Source organism: Hipposideros armiger, unplaced genomic scaffold (assembly GCF_001890085.2).
Source record: "Hipposideros armiger isolate ML-2016 unplaced genomic scaffold, ASM189008v1 scaffold_887, whole genome shotgun sequence".
Lineage (NCBI taxonomy): Eukaryota > Metazoa > Chordata > Mammalia > Chiroptera > Hipposideridae > Hipposideros > Hipposideros armiger.
The window spans coordinates 548491-565144 of NW_017732237.1; positions in this window are offsets into that span (position 1 = coordinate 548491).

A 16654-nucleotide genomic window follows, 5' to 3' on the forward strand; every position below is an offset into this window, starting at 1 on the left:
TTTTTCTAATCGGAGAGAGCCTAGGTGTTTGAAAATATTTGTGGGTCTAAATCCTGGACAAGAATGTCAGAGGTACTGATGAGACATGTGGGAAGTCCTTGGGGTGTGGTCTGACTAGTATTCCTGTTGTAGGCTAACAACAGAACACTCTGGTTCAGGGGCCAATTAGTAGAGTGAGAGACGTCTAACCGCCTTAGACCATTAGATATGTTCATGTGAATGCTTAGAGCAGACCTGAAAATGGCTTGCCCTTTGTGGCTGAGCATTACAAGCCCTCCTGAATCCAGGTCTGTATCTCATGTACAGACCTAAAAGACTGAGTTAATGAGCCTTTCAAATGGTATATCATTCAAACCAAGAGAAGTGTCATTTGACAATCAGCTGAGTGGGCATTGTTTTTATTAAGTATTAATTCTTTACTATATTAAATCTATTTTGAGAGGAATATGCATATATACTATAAATTAAATAAGTGGAATTCCAACCTTCCTTTCTAGCCATGTTATATACATCTTATGAACAAAATTAATTTAAATGGTATTACAAATGAAGTTGAGCAATTCAATGATATGTTACTTGCACTTAAAATAAGTTAATTGTTAATAGTGTTTCTTTTTTTTTTTCCATGAGAACTCTGAAATGTCAGTAAATGAAATGAAGACAGGGCTTGGGGCAGTTTGGGAAAGGAGACGCTGAACAGAAGAGATAAGGGAGATGAACAGAAAGGTGAGGTTTTAGGATATGTGACTACAGTAAAAGAAACAGGGATTTGATAGAGGAGAACACTGGGAGGTACTCAGACATGAACCTGAGTGAAAACCCTTTTTTATGACTTCATGTCATGCCAGTATTCATGTTATGAGCTGTAGGCACTTTGCCAATGAGACCCAACCTCTAAATCATTCTATCACGATGGCTATAGTCACACAGCTTCTCCTACTGAACCTACAAGTTTATGATAGCTTATCTCTGCCCTTGACAGAATGCTGTTAATGGGGTCAATTCTTCACACCAGGCAACACTTTTAGGTCTTTTTAAAAGGATGTCAATTCATCCAAGTTTTATACCCATAGAGGTCTAAAAAAATTTATAACTCCCTTTTCCTCCCACACTCTACAACTTCAGCTTCAAAGCAACCCTACTAAGAAACTAAATGAAAGAAAGAGACAATCAAATATGGAAAAACAGGAGATTAAAGTCTGATCTTTACAAAAATAAGTGCCAATATTTATCTTACATCACTCTGATACAGCAGAAGGTTTTTAGAGCATTATTTTATCAAAGAAATACTTTTGCTTTTTAAAATACACTTTTCATTGAATTTAGTCCCATTGACTAAAGATGTGAACTAACATTGCTGCAACAAACAGGAAAGACAAGATGACATAGCCAACGTACTCATCTATTTTTTTTGTCTTCTATTTTTCTATAACTTCAACCATTATAATTTTGTTAATCGAGGGCAAAGTTCACTGAATAAACTGTCCACTATTCACCTGTCTTTCCCTGATTCTGATTTTTAACATATTATTTCCTTAACAGGTATCCTAATGGGGAAAAAGCTAATTTGAAAAGTCTTCCAGTTACAGTCTCTAGGAGGCAGGATATAAAACGAGTAACAACAATACTCCTACTCTTCTTACTACAACTACTAGTTAACATTTATAAAGCACTTGATGTGTACCAATACATTTCTCAATGCTGTACATATAGTAACTCATTTAATCATTACAGTTGAATGGGGAAGGTATTGGTATTAATCCCATTTTCAGATAAGGAAACAGAGGCACCAAGAGGTTAAATAATTTATGTGAGGAGACCTATCTAATTAGTAGCAGAGCCAGAATTCAAACTCTACCTCTTAAACCCTAAAACCCTTGCTTTTAGCTGCCATAGTTTACTGTCTCAAGAAAACCTGCCCTGATCCAGTTAGCCTGCCATGTGCTCCTTGCAGATTCTAGCGTGGCGATGCTAACATGGCACTACTAGGTGTCTTCCTACTGAGCTTACCAAGGGCTGGATTTAGATCTTCCTCCCACCTTTGCTTCTATTATCTCTCAGTACCTGGCATAAAGTAAAACGTTATTCAAGCTTACAGGGTGTATAAATTGATATTCCTTCTGTATAGGATACTCTTCCCTTAAATTTCATGGGGCTCATTTCATTCAGGTATGTACTCAAATGGCACCTCCTTCGGAGAGGCCTTGAAAACACCCTTGATCTCACTGAAAATCAGCTTTCCAACACATTCTGTCCTCTTCATTTGTTATGTTTTTTTTCTTCTCAGCATTTTTATGGACATTCAGTTTCATTGGTTTAATTCGTTAACTCTGCCTCACTGTCTACAATGTAAAAGTCATGACATGTCTTGTTTTGTTCACTTCTGTATGCTCAGTGGCTAGAAACATAGTAATTGCTCAATACATATTTATTTAATAAATGATTAATGAATGAATGCATGGATGGATGGAATGAATATCTGGAAGAATCACAGAAAACTCATAACAATGATTAATTCTAGAAATACAGACTGGATACACTAAATGAAGAGGAAAAGTGAAACCAGTTTTCCTCTTTTAAATTTCTTATTAGGATTTTGTAAAAGTATATATGGACATTTTTATTTTTATTTGAACCGTATTACCATTTATAATTACTTTCTATTTCAAATGAAAATTTTGTGGGGCCTATGCAAATAAAATATATATTTCTACTGATATACATTAAATATTGTCATTATTAAAATAAAATCTTACCCACAAACCCATTTACAAATTTTGTTTTGTAAAATAGGCATGCCTTTCATAGATGAAGTTATAATAGATAAACTTCATAGGTTGTAGATTATTAAAGTACATGGGTACTAGCACATCCATGTTTCAAATATGCTCAGAAAATACATTTTATAAAGCTGAACTAATTTTCTCTTCTGAAAACTTTTCATGTTGAAAAATATTTGATATATAACATTGTGTAAATTGAAGGTGTACAACATGTTGATTTGATACATGTATATATTGCAATACAATTGCTATTGTAGTGATTGTTAGGCTCTTTATCATGTCACGTAATTTATCATTTCTTTTTTGTGCTGGGAATAATTAAGATGTATTCTCTTAGCAAGTTGGATGATTACAATACAATATTGTTATCTATACTGTGTATTGGATCTCTAGGACTTATTTATCTACTAGTTGCAAGTGTGTAACTTTCAACATCTCTTATATTCCACCAACCTGTGTCCCCTGGTAACCACCATTTTACTTCCTGTTTTTACAAGTATGGCTTTTTATTTTTTTACATTTTAATTTTATCTATTTTTAAATTTTGTTTTATTTTTCAATTACAATTGACATACACTATTATGTTAATTTCAGTATACAACATAGTGATTAGACATTTGTATAACTAATGATGTGTTCACCATGATAAACCTAGTAACCACCTAGCACCATACATAGTTATTACAATATTATTGACTATATTCCTTATGCTGTATTTTACATCCCCATGACTGTTTTTTTAACTATTGCTTTGTACTTCTTAATCTCTTCCCCTTTTTCATCCCCCCCAAACCCCTCCTATCTGGCAACCATCAAAATGTTCTCTGTATCTATGAGTTAGTTTCTGTTTTGTTTGTTCATTTATGTTGTTATTTAGATTCCACATATAAGTGAAATCATATGACATTTGTCTTTATCTGTCTGATTTAGTCCACTCAGCATAATACCCTCTATGTCCATTATTGTTGTTGCAGATGACGAGATTTCATTCTTTTTCTTTATGGCTGAGTAATATTCCACTGTACATATGTACTGTCTCTTTTTTATCCATTCATCCATCAATGGACACACAGGTTGCCTCCATATCTTGGCCATTGTAAATAATGCTGCAATGAACATATAGATGCACATATCCCTTCAAATTAGTGTTTTGGGTTTTTTTTTTTATAAATACCCAGAAGTGGATTACTGGGTCCTTCTTTGTCTCTTGTTATAGCCCTTGTTTTAAAGTCTATTTTATCTGATATAAATATTGCTAGCCCAGCTTTTCTGTTTGTTTGTTTGTTTCCATTTTCATGAAATATCGTTTTCCATGCCTTTCCTTTCAGTCTGTGTGTGTCTTTTGATTTGAAGTGAGTCTATTGTAGGCAGCATATGTAGGGTCTTGTTTTCTTATCCATTCAGCCACCCAATGTCTTTTGATTAGAGCATTTAATCTATTTACATTTAAGGTAATTGTTAGCAACGTTATATAGACTTCAGGTCTACAATTTTGTAATACCTCACCTATATATCACATTGTGTGTTTACCACCCAGAGTCAGTTCTCTTTCCATCACCATATATTTGATCCCCTTTACTCTCATCTACTACCTTCCTCCCCCTTATCCTCTGGTAACCACTAAACTATTGTCTGTGTCTATGAGTTTTGTTTCTTCATTTGTTTTCCTTGTTCTTACATTATTTTCAATTTTATATACCACACATATCAGGGAATTTATATGGATTACCCCAATAAACTTTAATTAAAAAAATTAAAGTAATTGTTGATAGAAATGTAGTTATTGCCATTTTGTTTTTCATATTTTTTGTCTTTTACTTATTTTCTTTTTCTTCTTAAAGAAATCCCTTTAAGCTTTGTGCAATGGCAGTATCATAGCCAATGAGGATTATCCGAGGTGCAATTATTGCTAATAGAAGTCCCTTTAACATTTCTTGTAATACTGGTTTGGTAGTGATGAACTCTTTTAGCTTTTTTTTTGTCTGGGATGCTCTCTTTAACTTCTATTATAAATGATAGCTTTACTGGGTTAGAGTAACCTTGTTTGTCAGTCCTTACTTTTCATCACTTTGAACATTTTGTGCCAGTTCCTTCTGGCCTACAAAGTTTCTGTTCATAAATCAGATTACAGTCTTATGGGAGCTCCCTCGTAAGTAACCAACTGCTTTACTCTTGCTGCTTTTAAGGTTTTCTCTTTGTTTTTCAGCTTCGGCATTTTAAGTATAATGTGTCTTGGTGTGGGGCATCTGGGGTTCATCTTGTTTGGAACCTTGTATTTCCTGGGGTTTTATGTCTATTTTCTTTACCAGGTTAAAGAAATTTTCTGTCATTATTTCTTCAAATAGGTATTTAATTCCTTGCTCTGCCTCTTCTCCTCCTGGTACCCTACGATGTGAATGTTGGTGTGGGGAGCAGGCTGTGAGCTGACAGGGTCCTCACAGCCTGTGGAACAGTTCAGGGAACGTTCCATCCCCACTGATCCAAGAAGAAAAAGAATAGCTGAAGTCGCAGGAGCTTCTGCAAAGTGCATAACAAAATGTAACCTGCTTGTACACTTAGAGAAGTGCACAACAGGATGTAACTTACTATGTCTAACCTGATCAACAGACCCCCTGCAGCTGTTTACTGCTCTCTGCAGCTGCTTGCTACTATATAAGCTCTGCAAAAAATAAACGTGGCCATTGCTCCGCCATCAGCGGTCAGTGGACCTCCTGATCCCAGCTTTTGTCTCTGTGTCTATCTTTTCGAATCTCCCACCCAGTCCACTTGGGTAGCTTCGGTTGGTGAGTGGGTCTCGTCATGTTGGTAAGCTTGATGTCCCAGAGGCCCTTTAAACTATTCTCATATTTTTAATTGTCTTTTTACTGTTCTGAATGAGTGTTTTCTGCTACCTTACCTTCTAAGTCACTGATTTGATCCTCTGCTTCATCTAATCTACTGTTGATTTTCTCTAATGTATTCCTCATTTCAGTCTTGTATTCTTATTTCTGACTGGTTGTTTTCTGTTTTCTATCTCCATTTTTTATGTTTCCTATCTCTTTGTTGAAGTTCTCCCTGAGGTCATTGAGTATCCTTATAGCCAGTGTTTTGAACTCTGCATCTAGTAGATTGCTTGTCTCCATTTTGTTTAGTTCTTTTTCTGGAGCTTTGTTCTGTTCTTTTATTTAGGATGTTTCTTTGTCTCCTCATTTGGGCTGCCTCCCTGTGTTTGTTTCTATGTATTAGGTAGGGCTGCTATGTCTCCTAGTCTTAGTACAGTGGCCTTATATAGAATGGGTAGTGGGGCCCAGTTGCACAGTCTTCCTGATCACCTGAGCTGGGTGCTGCAGGTATTTTTTTTGTGTGGTTTGTGTGTGCCCTCCTGTTGTAGTTCAGACTTGCTTGCTATTTGCATGTCAATGGGAGAGACTGACTCTTGGGCTCACTGGATATAAGGACTTGTCATGACTACAGTGGAGGAGCTGTGATGCAAGGGCTGACCCTATGGAGCAGGATTAGCTTTAGAAGGGCTCTGGTGCCTGCCCAGTCTGCCCTTTGAGTCTGTTGCCCCCAGAGGCAGCTGGGTGGTGCTCTGTTTCTGTCTGCATCTGGCCACTAGGTGAGCTGTCCCTGGGGCCACCTGGGAGAGGCCTCACCTCAGTTGAAGTTCAGCCACAGCCTGTTCCCTGCCCCGGGCCACCTGGAACGAGCCACAAAACAATCTGCAGATGGCCACCTCTGAGCTGGACTTAGAGGTACCTAGGAGAGGCTGAACTGTGGACTGAGGCCAGCTGCCACTAGTGCTGGGCTTGGAGCTGCTTAACAAGTACAAGGCATATAACATCAATGCTGCTTTTGGGGGTTTGTGAACCTTTGAGAGATTTTAGAAAAGTTTGAAGCATGAGCCAGAACAGGTCATTTTATGGAAAAGCTAGGGAAGCATCTTGGGTGGGCTTTAAGTGGGGTGGGGTGAGGTGGGGCCCAGAATCACCAGGTTGGGACTAATCCTGTCAGCTAAGTTGAGGAAGACTCAGATGGTGGGGGGGCGCTCAACAAAAGAACAATGCCTTTTGCCAGCCCTTGTGCCTGGAAGAAATCTGCCTCTCCAGCCCTCACTCTGAAGCCAGACAAATTAACTTCTTCTCTCATATGTCCCTGGCATCATTCAAGCTGCTGCCCCAAAGCTGGAGCTCAGAGCAAGTATGTCAATCAGTGAATAAGTCCATGCATGGGTCCTTTAAGAGGAACACCTGAAACTCCAGCTGTCCTCCGTCTCACTCAGCCACAATCTCTGCTGGTTTTCACAGCCAGAAGTTGTGGGGACTTCTCTTCCTGGCACTGGGACCCTGGGCTGGGGAGCCTGTGTGGGGCTGGGACCCCTCTCTCCTCAGGATGAACCCCTGCAGCCAAGATATTGCTCCAGATTTTTAACCACTAAACGCAGATGTGGAACCAGTTCAGTTCACGTATCTACCCCCACTACCAGTCTCAATGTTGCTTCTTCTCTACGTACTTAGTTATAGGACTTCTGTTCAGCTAAACTTCAGGTGATTCTCAATGATGGCTGTTCTTTAGTTTAGTTATAATTTGGATGTGGTCGTGAGAGGAGGCAACCACAGCATTTACCTACTCCACCATGTTTACCAGAAGTCCTAAGTTTGGCATTTAGAGTCCACATATAAGTAATATCATACAGTATTTGTCTTTCTCTATCTGATTTATTTTACTTAGCATAATATCCTAAAGGTCCATCCATATTGTTCCAATTGGCAGAATATTTTTTTTATTTAGTGGTAAGAAAATATCAATTATATGAACATTTGCTATTCAGTGAAACAAAATGGAGCTATTTTAATTGAAAACATATAAAATGTAACATTAAAATACTATTATTTTTCTGAATTAACTTTTTTTATCACCTTAAAAGAAAGGTATTTTATTATTTCAAAACTTAATCTTGTAGTAAATATTCACAAGGACTAAATTTGTTCATAAGTGGCATATTTCTATCTTTGTTTTCATAAGGAAAATGAATAAATGCAATTACTTAACTTTAGTTATATTTATTAAGAAAACAAGATATATAAAATATTGCAAAAATAAGGACAGCAGCAGTGTGTTATCAATACAAATTTTGGAAATTCATAATTTTTGCAATAAAATACTTTATTACCTTTGACATTTATTTAAGATAATGTTAAAGCAATCTTATATAGACAAATGGCATAAAAGCAATCTCACAGAATTGTAGAGGAGTGGTAGGTAAATATTCTTTACATAAATTAGAAATTGTGTTGACCTAATTCTAATTAAGGTCATCTTAAGAATTATGTAAAAAATGAAATATAGTATGTAGAAATTAACATCATTAAAGATAAAAGCTTTGCTTTTTATAGTTAAACATTTTATTGTGGTTTATTGTGTAATGTACATTAAGATAACTTAAAACACAATTTCATAAAAAAATTTTATATGTATGTAGTTGTGTATTCTATAACACTACACTTAGGACTAATGTGAGCTGAGAGCTATTATTTTAACCACAACTTGCAATTAAAATCCCCCATGCTCTTTACAAAATCCAAGTGCTAATCCTGTTCTTTAATTTTCTTCACTGATTGTTTTCTTACTTCAGTGACAAATCCATCTTTTTTTTTTTTTTACACCTCAGGCTGTAATATTCCCTCAATTTTTCTTTCACATAAAAAAACAGGCATTGTATGTGTACACAAATTTATTAATGTCAATGTACTCATTCCAAAGAGTGTTATTTGCATAAGCCACTCTCATTATTAAGTCTGGAATGCATCCATTCATTCATTCACTCAATTATTTTTCATCTCTTCATTTACACATTTACCCATTAATTTATTAGTTCAACACAAACTTTATGAGCTTTTTCTAAGAAGATGACAGTAATAGAAATTGAAGTTATATAAAGAAGGAGGATCCTAGAAATGTTCAGGGAAAACGGTATTCCTGGCAGAAGGGCAGCTGTTATAAGTATACCGGCAGTGAGGCAGAAATCAGGAGATATGTTTGAGGAAGAGTAAGAAATTTATCTTGTTAGAGTGAAGCATGAAAGTGGAAAATGACATTTGATAAGCACAGACAGGGAGTGAGAGCCATATTACCAAGGATCTTGCAGGCCTTGGCGAAAAGTGTGAATACAATACTGAGTTATATGAGAAATTATTAAAAATTTTGCTCAGAAGATAATCATTGTCTCACCTATGTTTTTAAAGGATAACTCTGAATGCTAAGTGGAGAATATACTGTAGGATGCAAGAATAACAGTGGAAATAGGTAGAGCCCAGGATGCCACATCAAGAACACCTTAACTTAGGCAGCTAAGGCATCATAGAAAATGGGAAGAAGAGCAGTGGTTTTAACACAAGCAAATTCAAGTGCAAATCATTTTTTTTTTGCTAGGCGAAAGAGGATATGAATCTGAAAGTAACAATCATGCAAACAACAGCAAAACTAATGGTAATAGCTAATGGTTAAGTAATACTTACTACATAGTAAAATAATAATTTGTTAAAAAGAGTTAACCAAATTCAAAGTTAAAAGCACAGCCCTCCACACTGCCAAGTTTACCAAAAACACTGGACATATGCCACAATTTCAGGGGCCCCTAGTGCCATCCTCACTTCTGATCAAAGATGGGGGTTCCTACAACTACCCTCAGTTTCCATAATTCTCTATAACAACTCACAGATCTTAGAAAAGTGTTGTACTTACGATTCCACTATTGTTACAGCCCAAAGATACAAATAAAAAACAGCCAAAGGAAGAGACGCATAAGATGTAATCTGGGAATGGGAGATCCCAAATACAAAGCTTCTATGTCCTCAGGGACGTGTTACCATCCTGGCATTGATGTGTGGCAACACACAAATGGAGTATTGCCAACTCAGGAAGCTCACCCAAACTTCAGTGTCAAGAGATTTTATTAAAGTTTCATTACATCGGCATAATTAATTGAATCATTCTCCATGTGGTTGAACTTCATTGCCAACACACTTCCCTCCCCAGAGGTCAGGCTGGTGTCACATGCCTGAACATCTCAAACTATAATCACATGGCTGGTGTCTCTGTATGGCCAGGCCTCACCCTGAGATTATCAGATATGGCTGACCCTATCTTTAGTCATGTCATTAGCATAAATTATCATATGTGGTTTGATGGACCACTATGAATAACAAAGACACTTCCATAACTCAAGAAATTCCAAGGATTTAGAATTTACCTATCAGGAGCTGGGAAAAAGACCATATCTCTCTTTGGGTAAGAGTAATTCTTAACAATAATAATGATAACAATAATAACAACAAAAACAATAATAATAGCAAATGATTAAAAGGCACGTACCACATACTAAGAAAATTTTCATGTAGTAACTTGTTTACTTTTATTACAATCCTGTGAGGCTATTATCTTCACATTACAGATGAAGAAACTAAGCCACAAATTAATTAACTTGTCCAAGGTCAAAGATTAAGAAGGATGTGAATACAGGATTGGAACCCTGTATTCACATGGTCTCTGAATCTCTGCTTTTAACAACAATACTGTACTGCCTGTCTCTAGGGATATCTGAAATTACATCTGGAAATAGAAGACTAGAGTTAGGAGGCAGAGCTAGATAGGAAATGAGGGCCAAAGGTGCTGTAAGATCCTACACTTCCAAGCCTACAGGGAATTGTCAAGAGGCTCTAAACTGAGTGATGCCAAATGCATGATGATTACTTTCTTTTTTTTTTTTAAGATTTTTATTGGGGTATTGGGAGGAAGGGAACAGTGCTGGGGAATTGGGGGAAGGGGAACAGACAAGTTGCTGTCCTTTTGTTCTTCAGTCTAGTTGTGGAGGACGTTGCTTCACTGGCCCAAGTTGGCACCATCGTTGCGCTCTTCCTGGGCGAGACACGGTAGCCCATGGCAACCCACTGCCACAGGGGCTGCAGCCTACGCCGTCGCCGGCGACTCAGGGCAGCCCAGCTCCAGGTTGAGCCTGTTGTTCAGCATCTTACCTGTAGAGGGCAGTGTCACTGGCCCTCATATGTGGGATCCGAACCGGGGCCCTCTGGCATCCCAAGCCAGTTCTTAACCATCACGCCACTCGGCCGGCCCATGATGATTACTTTCATTTGGACCCTTAACAATATCCTGATGTTCTTACTGCGTTCCTCTGGTCAGCTTTCTCTTGCACCCCCCACAAACATTATTTCAAATGATCTCCATGCTCCTTTTAATGTACTCAGAAATAATGAAACGCCTCGTCTTCTGCTGTAAATGTTGAGAGAAGTGGATTCTGTGATCTTTAGATTTTTTTTAAACAACATAATTGTTTTGAAAAGAGCTTGAGATGTCATATTACTGCCTCCTGGGAAGTCCCCTGGCTTCACATCAACCAAATTTCTCAACTTAGTTGAAGAAAAACTTGATTGATCTTTTCTAGATTACTCAAGGACCTAAAGACGATTTTAGGGGTTGGGAATGCAAGTGATTGAAAAAGGAGGGGAAATAGAGATTTCAAAGCACTGATGATATAATTCAGAGTCTACCTTCTATCGTTTTCTTCTTTGCAATCTGTTCACTGTACCTAGGAAAACTCTGAGATGCTCATATTCGTAGTTCTAAATGGCAGCTTTAACTTTGAGAAAAGAAAGACTATCTGGTCAGATACCTAGTGACTTCAGACAATGGAACTAATCAACTATTTATTTTTAATCTTCCCTAAATAGACTTCTATTAGGACTTACTTTTTCTAAAAAAGCATCAAACTTATTATCCATTCTCTTCAATCCTCAAAGTACTTTCACCTTTTTGTTAGACATAGTGTGTACATGTATTTGCTTTTTTTTTTCTTACTAGTTTCAGGTGTACAAAACAATGTAATAGTTAGACTCTTACAATCTTCTGGATTTGCTTTCTGACACCTTTGACATGTCCAGGCAGCTCACAATGATCCATATTGTTAGTCCCCTTGAAATTCTTCGGAAGTCATTCATGCCTGTCCATTCGATGTCCTGATTGTTAAAGGAGGGGCAAGCTGTCTTTGGTATGATGCCTGCACAGGTTCATAATTCTAAATAATTTAATAACTCTAGAACTACATTTATTGATTTTTAGAGGCTTAAATTATTCAATTTATCTAGCTCTGTGTGCTCTCACATCAATGACTCTTCATAATCTATTCAGATATTTAGACTAACATATTAATGATAAAATCTTAACTAATTTGATATATTTTTCACACCTAAAAGAGTAAATTGTTTATTATATAGCACTAAACAAAGCAGAGTCAGTTGATATTCTTTTGTAAAATCTACCAATATTAATAGTAATTGTTACTGAATTATTTGAATAGTTATATTGTTTAAGTATTGTTATATATAGGTACATTATACATATATGTATGTGTATATGTATGTGTGCATATACCAAACCAGTCAACAATTTTGTAGTAACATTTCTTAGTCAAATCACTGTGATTTCATTTTCATCTTGGTTGTTAAATTCTTTTATTTTGATTACAGGAAAGCTATTACAAAAAAAAATATATTCTCAAACTTAGAAACTTAGAGGTATTTTATGGTATTTAAAATATTCCATACTGCCCAGGAGATAATTAATTCTGACACACTAAAGGAAAAGATCCATCTTCACATTTTAGGAAATATCCTTAAAAGAATTCCATTCTCAAATGTCACTTCCTCCAGAAATCTTTCCTGTGGACGTCATCCAGGGTCAGCAGCCCCTACCATGTTTTTTATTGTTTTTGTTTTTGCCCTATAATTTCTCATAAGGGCATTTATCATACTTGTATAAAACATTGGTGAGCTGGGTATATTCAAAAGGAATATTAAATCAGTACTCTTGTGAATAGATAAATCTTAATCCAGATAACAACCATCTCTTTTCAATAGGGCCTAAGGGAAAATGGCAAAGAACAAAAACACAGTAATGGTTTATATTTAGCTGGCCTTGAACCATATGCTGAGACTCTCATGGTGGACTCAGAAATCAGGACTTTGTCTTTCTCTTGTTGTTATTGCTGTTTTTGTTTGTTTTGAAGCAGTAACATTCTAAATTTGTTCAGGAGTTACGTCTTTCATTTGTGTTATTCTGCTTGTTTTTTTTTCCTAATTATTAAATAGTCAAAATTTTCCACGTATAATATTCTCCTTTCTATTAGTCACATAATCCAAGCACTAGATTCCAAGGTTAGTAAGGGAATTAGAAAGCTACACTGCATGTAGAGAAAATAATTCTCAGAGAAACAATAATGCTTTTGGAAAACATTCCACTCATTTTTGTGTTTGTTTTCATCCTACTTGAAAGAAGAGTGTAGTGAGTGAAGATAGAAATACTATATAAAAATTGGAAGGGCAAACCCCATAGAGCCTCTTTTGTTAGAGAAGCGTCAATTGGCTTAGATACTGAGGCCTGACTCAGCCCCAGGTATTAAACTTTAAGAGTCATACATGTATTTAAGTTTCTCTATTTCCCAACTCAAATTGCCAGGATAAAAAACAAAAACCAAAACCTAGATGTGTAGGGGTATGGAACCAAAGGACTTGCCAAAAATAAGTAGTGTATATAGTGTCTTCAGGACTATATTTTCTTAGTAACTTGAAGGCATAGAACAGGTTTCTAGATAGTAACTTGGGATTCAATGATTTGAATTCTGTTTTTATAATAGCTAACTCAAAGTGTTTGGAGTACTTAAAGATTCATCAGCCAGCATTATACACCCACTTTTCTACCTATAGTTTTCTCTTTTGGAGTTTTAGATGTAACTGATGTTATGTTAGGGTTTAATTCCAACTAATCTGCCATTTCTTTTTGTTTGTTTGTTTGTTTTTCCCATAACTTGCATTTGGAGCTTTGAGGACTATGCATTTTCTTTTCCATAAAAGAAAGAGCCTATATTGTACTCTACTTATAATCTTCATTGAATGTGGGATGGCAGATATTTACCTTTAGCCTTTTTTAGTATAACGCTTTAAAAATGTCAGTGTGATTGAAAATAAGAAAGAGCTAAAATGGCTTTCAAATAAAAAATCTAAATTACTAATTCAAATGTTTTTGCTCTCTTTTTTTCTTTCAAATGAGCTTTTATTGAGCATCAAAAATTTACATTGGGAGAAATATGGATTTTAGCTACATCAGAAATTAGATCTACGTCAATAAGGATACCTAGGTGTTTTCATAAATGGGGTATTACATGAAAAATAAACCTCTTGGTAAGGAAAGCTTGCTATCTTAATGAAAAATGATATTTATATCTGTATTTTCTAGGCCAAACCTCTTTTGTAAATTACTACTTTATCCATTATGAGTAAATTCATATGTTCTCCTATTGCTTTCATTAATATTATGAATTGTTTAGTGTTCTTCCCATTATATTTAGATTTCTGATTCAGTATGCCCTTCCAATGGGAAAAATTTGCAAATAGTAGAGATATATAATATCTATAGCTATAAAAGAAATAAACATTTTATATGAAGTGAGCATAAATGTATACAGTGAGGACAAATAGAGATTTTTCTAGGTACCAAGGAGTTATAAAAATAAAGAAGAACACAAGGAATCACATTATTTATTGCTATAAATGATTAGCAAATATGAGGCTGAAGACAGTAATGGAGTTAGGGAATGACAAGAGGGGAGCAGTTAAAGAAAAAGAAAGGTGAAGGAATAAAATGCCCTATTCAAATATGTCTTCTAACAATGCATCAACAAATGTACTTTACTCCCAAAATATCCCATTTAGATTTAGGACATTTGTCTAGGACCCCAACCTCAACCAGAGTTTAAGAGCTAAAGAATTGATAAAAATGGGATGAGGGCCTAGATGTGGTGACATGCCCAGCGGAATCTCACACTTGACCACTATACAATAAAGGTCCTGGTACAACTATCAACAGCACATGGGTTAAGCAGATGGAGCCAGTTGTCACCTGGGTCAAGGAACTGTAGAAGATTTCTTGCACATGTTGAACTTCTAGAGAAGACATTTTGCAAACCTTGAAGCTTGGTCCTAGGTGCTATTTTCTTCTTATTTTATATCCTTTCTCTGGGTGATATCTTTTACTCCCATGACTTCCATAACCAATGTTGACCCCAATAACCCAAATATACCTCCCTAATCTGCTAATCTAACTTGCATAGGTAAGTAATAGCTGTCATTTACTGAGTTCTTGCACTGCTAGAACTTATGCCAAGCACTGCATATATATTATTTCATTTTGTATTTACAAGTATATTTTTATACCCGGGCCCCTAAAACTCAACAGATTTTAATCTGAATTCATGATTTCCCTATCAGATTTGCTTTTGCCCAGTTTTTCTTAGGTCTGACTTCTGTTTATCAGACTGGTATTGCCTCAAACCCAGGATTCACCCTTGACTCATCTCTTAATAATGAACAAACATTAAGACCTGTGATTCTGTCTCCAAAAATCTCTTCATTCCATTTGTTTTCTACCCCTAGTCCAGATCACCAGGATTACTTGGATTGTTACAATGAATTCCTAATGGTCTCTTTATTCATGCATATAAACAGTTTTGTATACAATCAACAAAATAAAATCTTGAAGACACAAATCATGTTCCATTTTCTCTTATTTAAAAATCCATCAATGGTTTCCTATTACCCAGAGTAGAAGGGGCAAATCCTTAACATGGCTACAATGTCTTGCATGATCTGAGTCTTGTTTCTTCTCAAGAGCCCAGACTCATCTCACATTACTGGTTCCCAAATTCTACTGTCCCAGTCGTACTAAACTTACACCACTTCTGTATCTCCTATTCATCCTTCAAGTCTTCTAACAATGCCTTATTTTTAACATAATCTCTTCAGGAAGCTCTCCTTGACATCACCCCATCTGAATTCAGGTTATTTAGAATATTTTTATATGGAAATATAAAAATGGAAAAGAGTATTTCTTGTATGTGACATTCCTAATGTTTGTAATTGCTGGGTCAGTCTCTGCCTTCCTTACTAGTTGTAAGTTAGCCGATATCACCACGCAGTGTACAAATCCATCCTGTCTCTAATACTCCTCACACATTGCATCTGTCAGGGAAAGCACTTAGTATTGCCTGACTAGACAACTTGTGTTTTTCTCAGACCAACAATACCTTCTTGCTTGTTCTCACCTACTTGACTTAAATAGCATCTTAAATTTTTTATTTATTCTTTTTTTCATTATGAAAACATTTAATCATACATAGAAATAATAATAAAACCCTCACATGCATTAGTATATAACTTTAATCTGTAGATTAAGCACATTATAACTGATAAAAATAACTATTTGGATAAAAATAACTATTGGATAAAAATAACTATTTCAGTCTTCTCATACACTACCTATCTGAACTTCCAAAGGCTGGAAAGATAAGAATGCATATCCCAGATCCCTAATACTGTTTCAACTATAATTCTGGAAATTGATTTAAGATTTCCCAGTTAGACTCATTCCCATGAATTCTGAAGGAACATAGGCTTCAAACCAGCCACAGCAGCAGAGAAGGCATGGACATAAGACTCTATAGAAGCTTCCTGATGTGACTGTAAGAACAGATTCCTTGGAGATCCAGTGTATAGTATCACTTGGAGAGCCATTCCCATCAGCCAAGCCTAGAATCTATTTCTTCAACTCTCCTAAAAATTCTGCATATCCTTCATCACTCTGTTATGAGCTTTTTCTACTCAAATTAGCTAGAGTAGATTTTGTGTTTGCAACAGAACACTGATCAATACAAGAATCATCACCTCCTCTCGTGGTTTCTACAAAATCTTCCATTCCACTCATTTTTGGGTACTCAGAGATTTGATTGGATGAGATCTTATAGAAAAATTGAGGTGTTTGGCAAG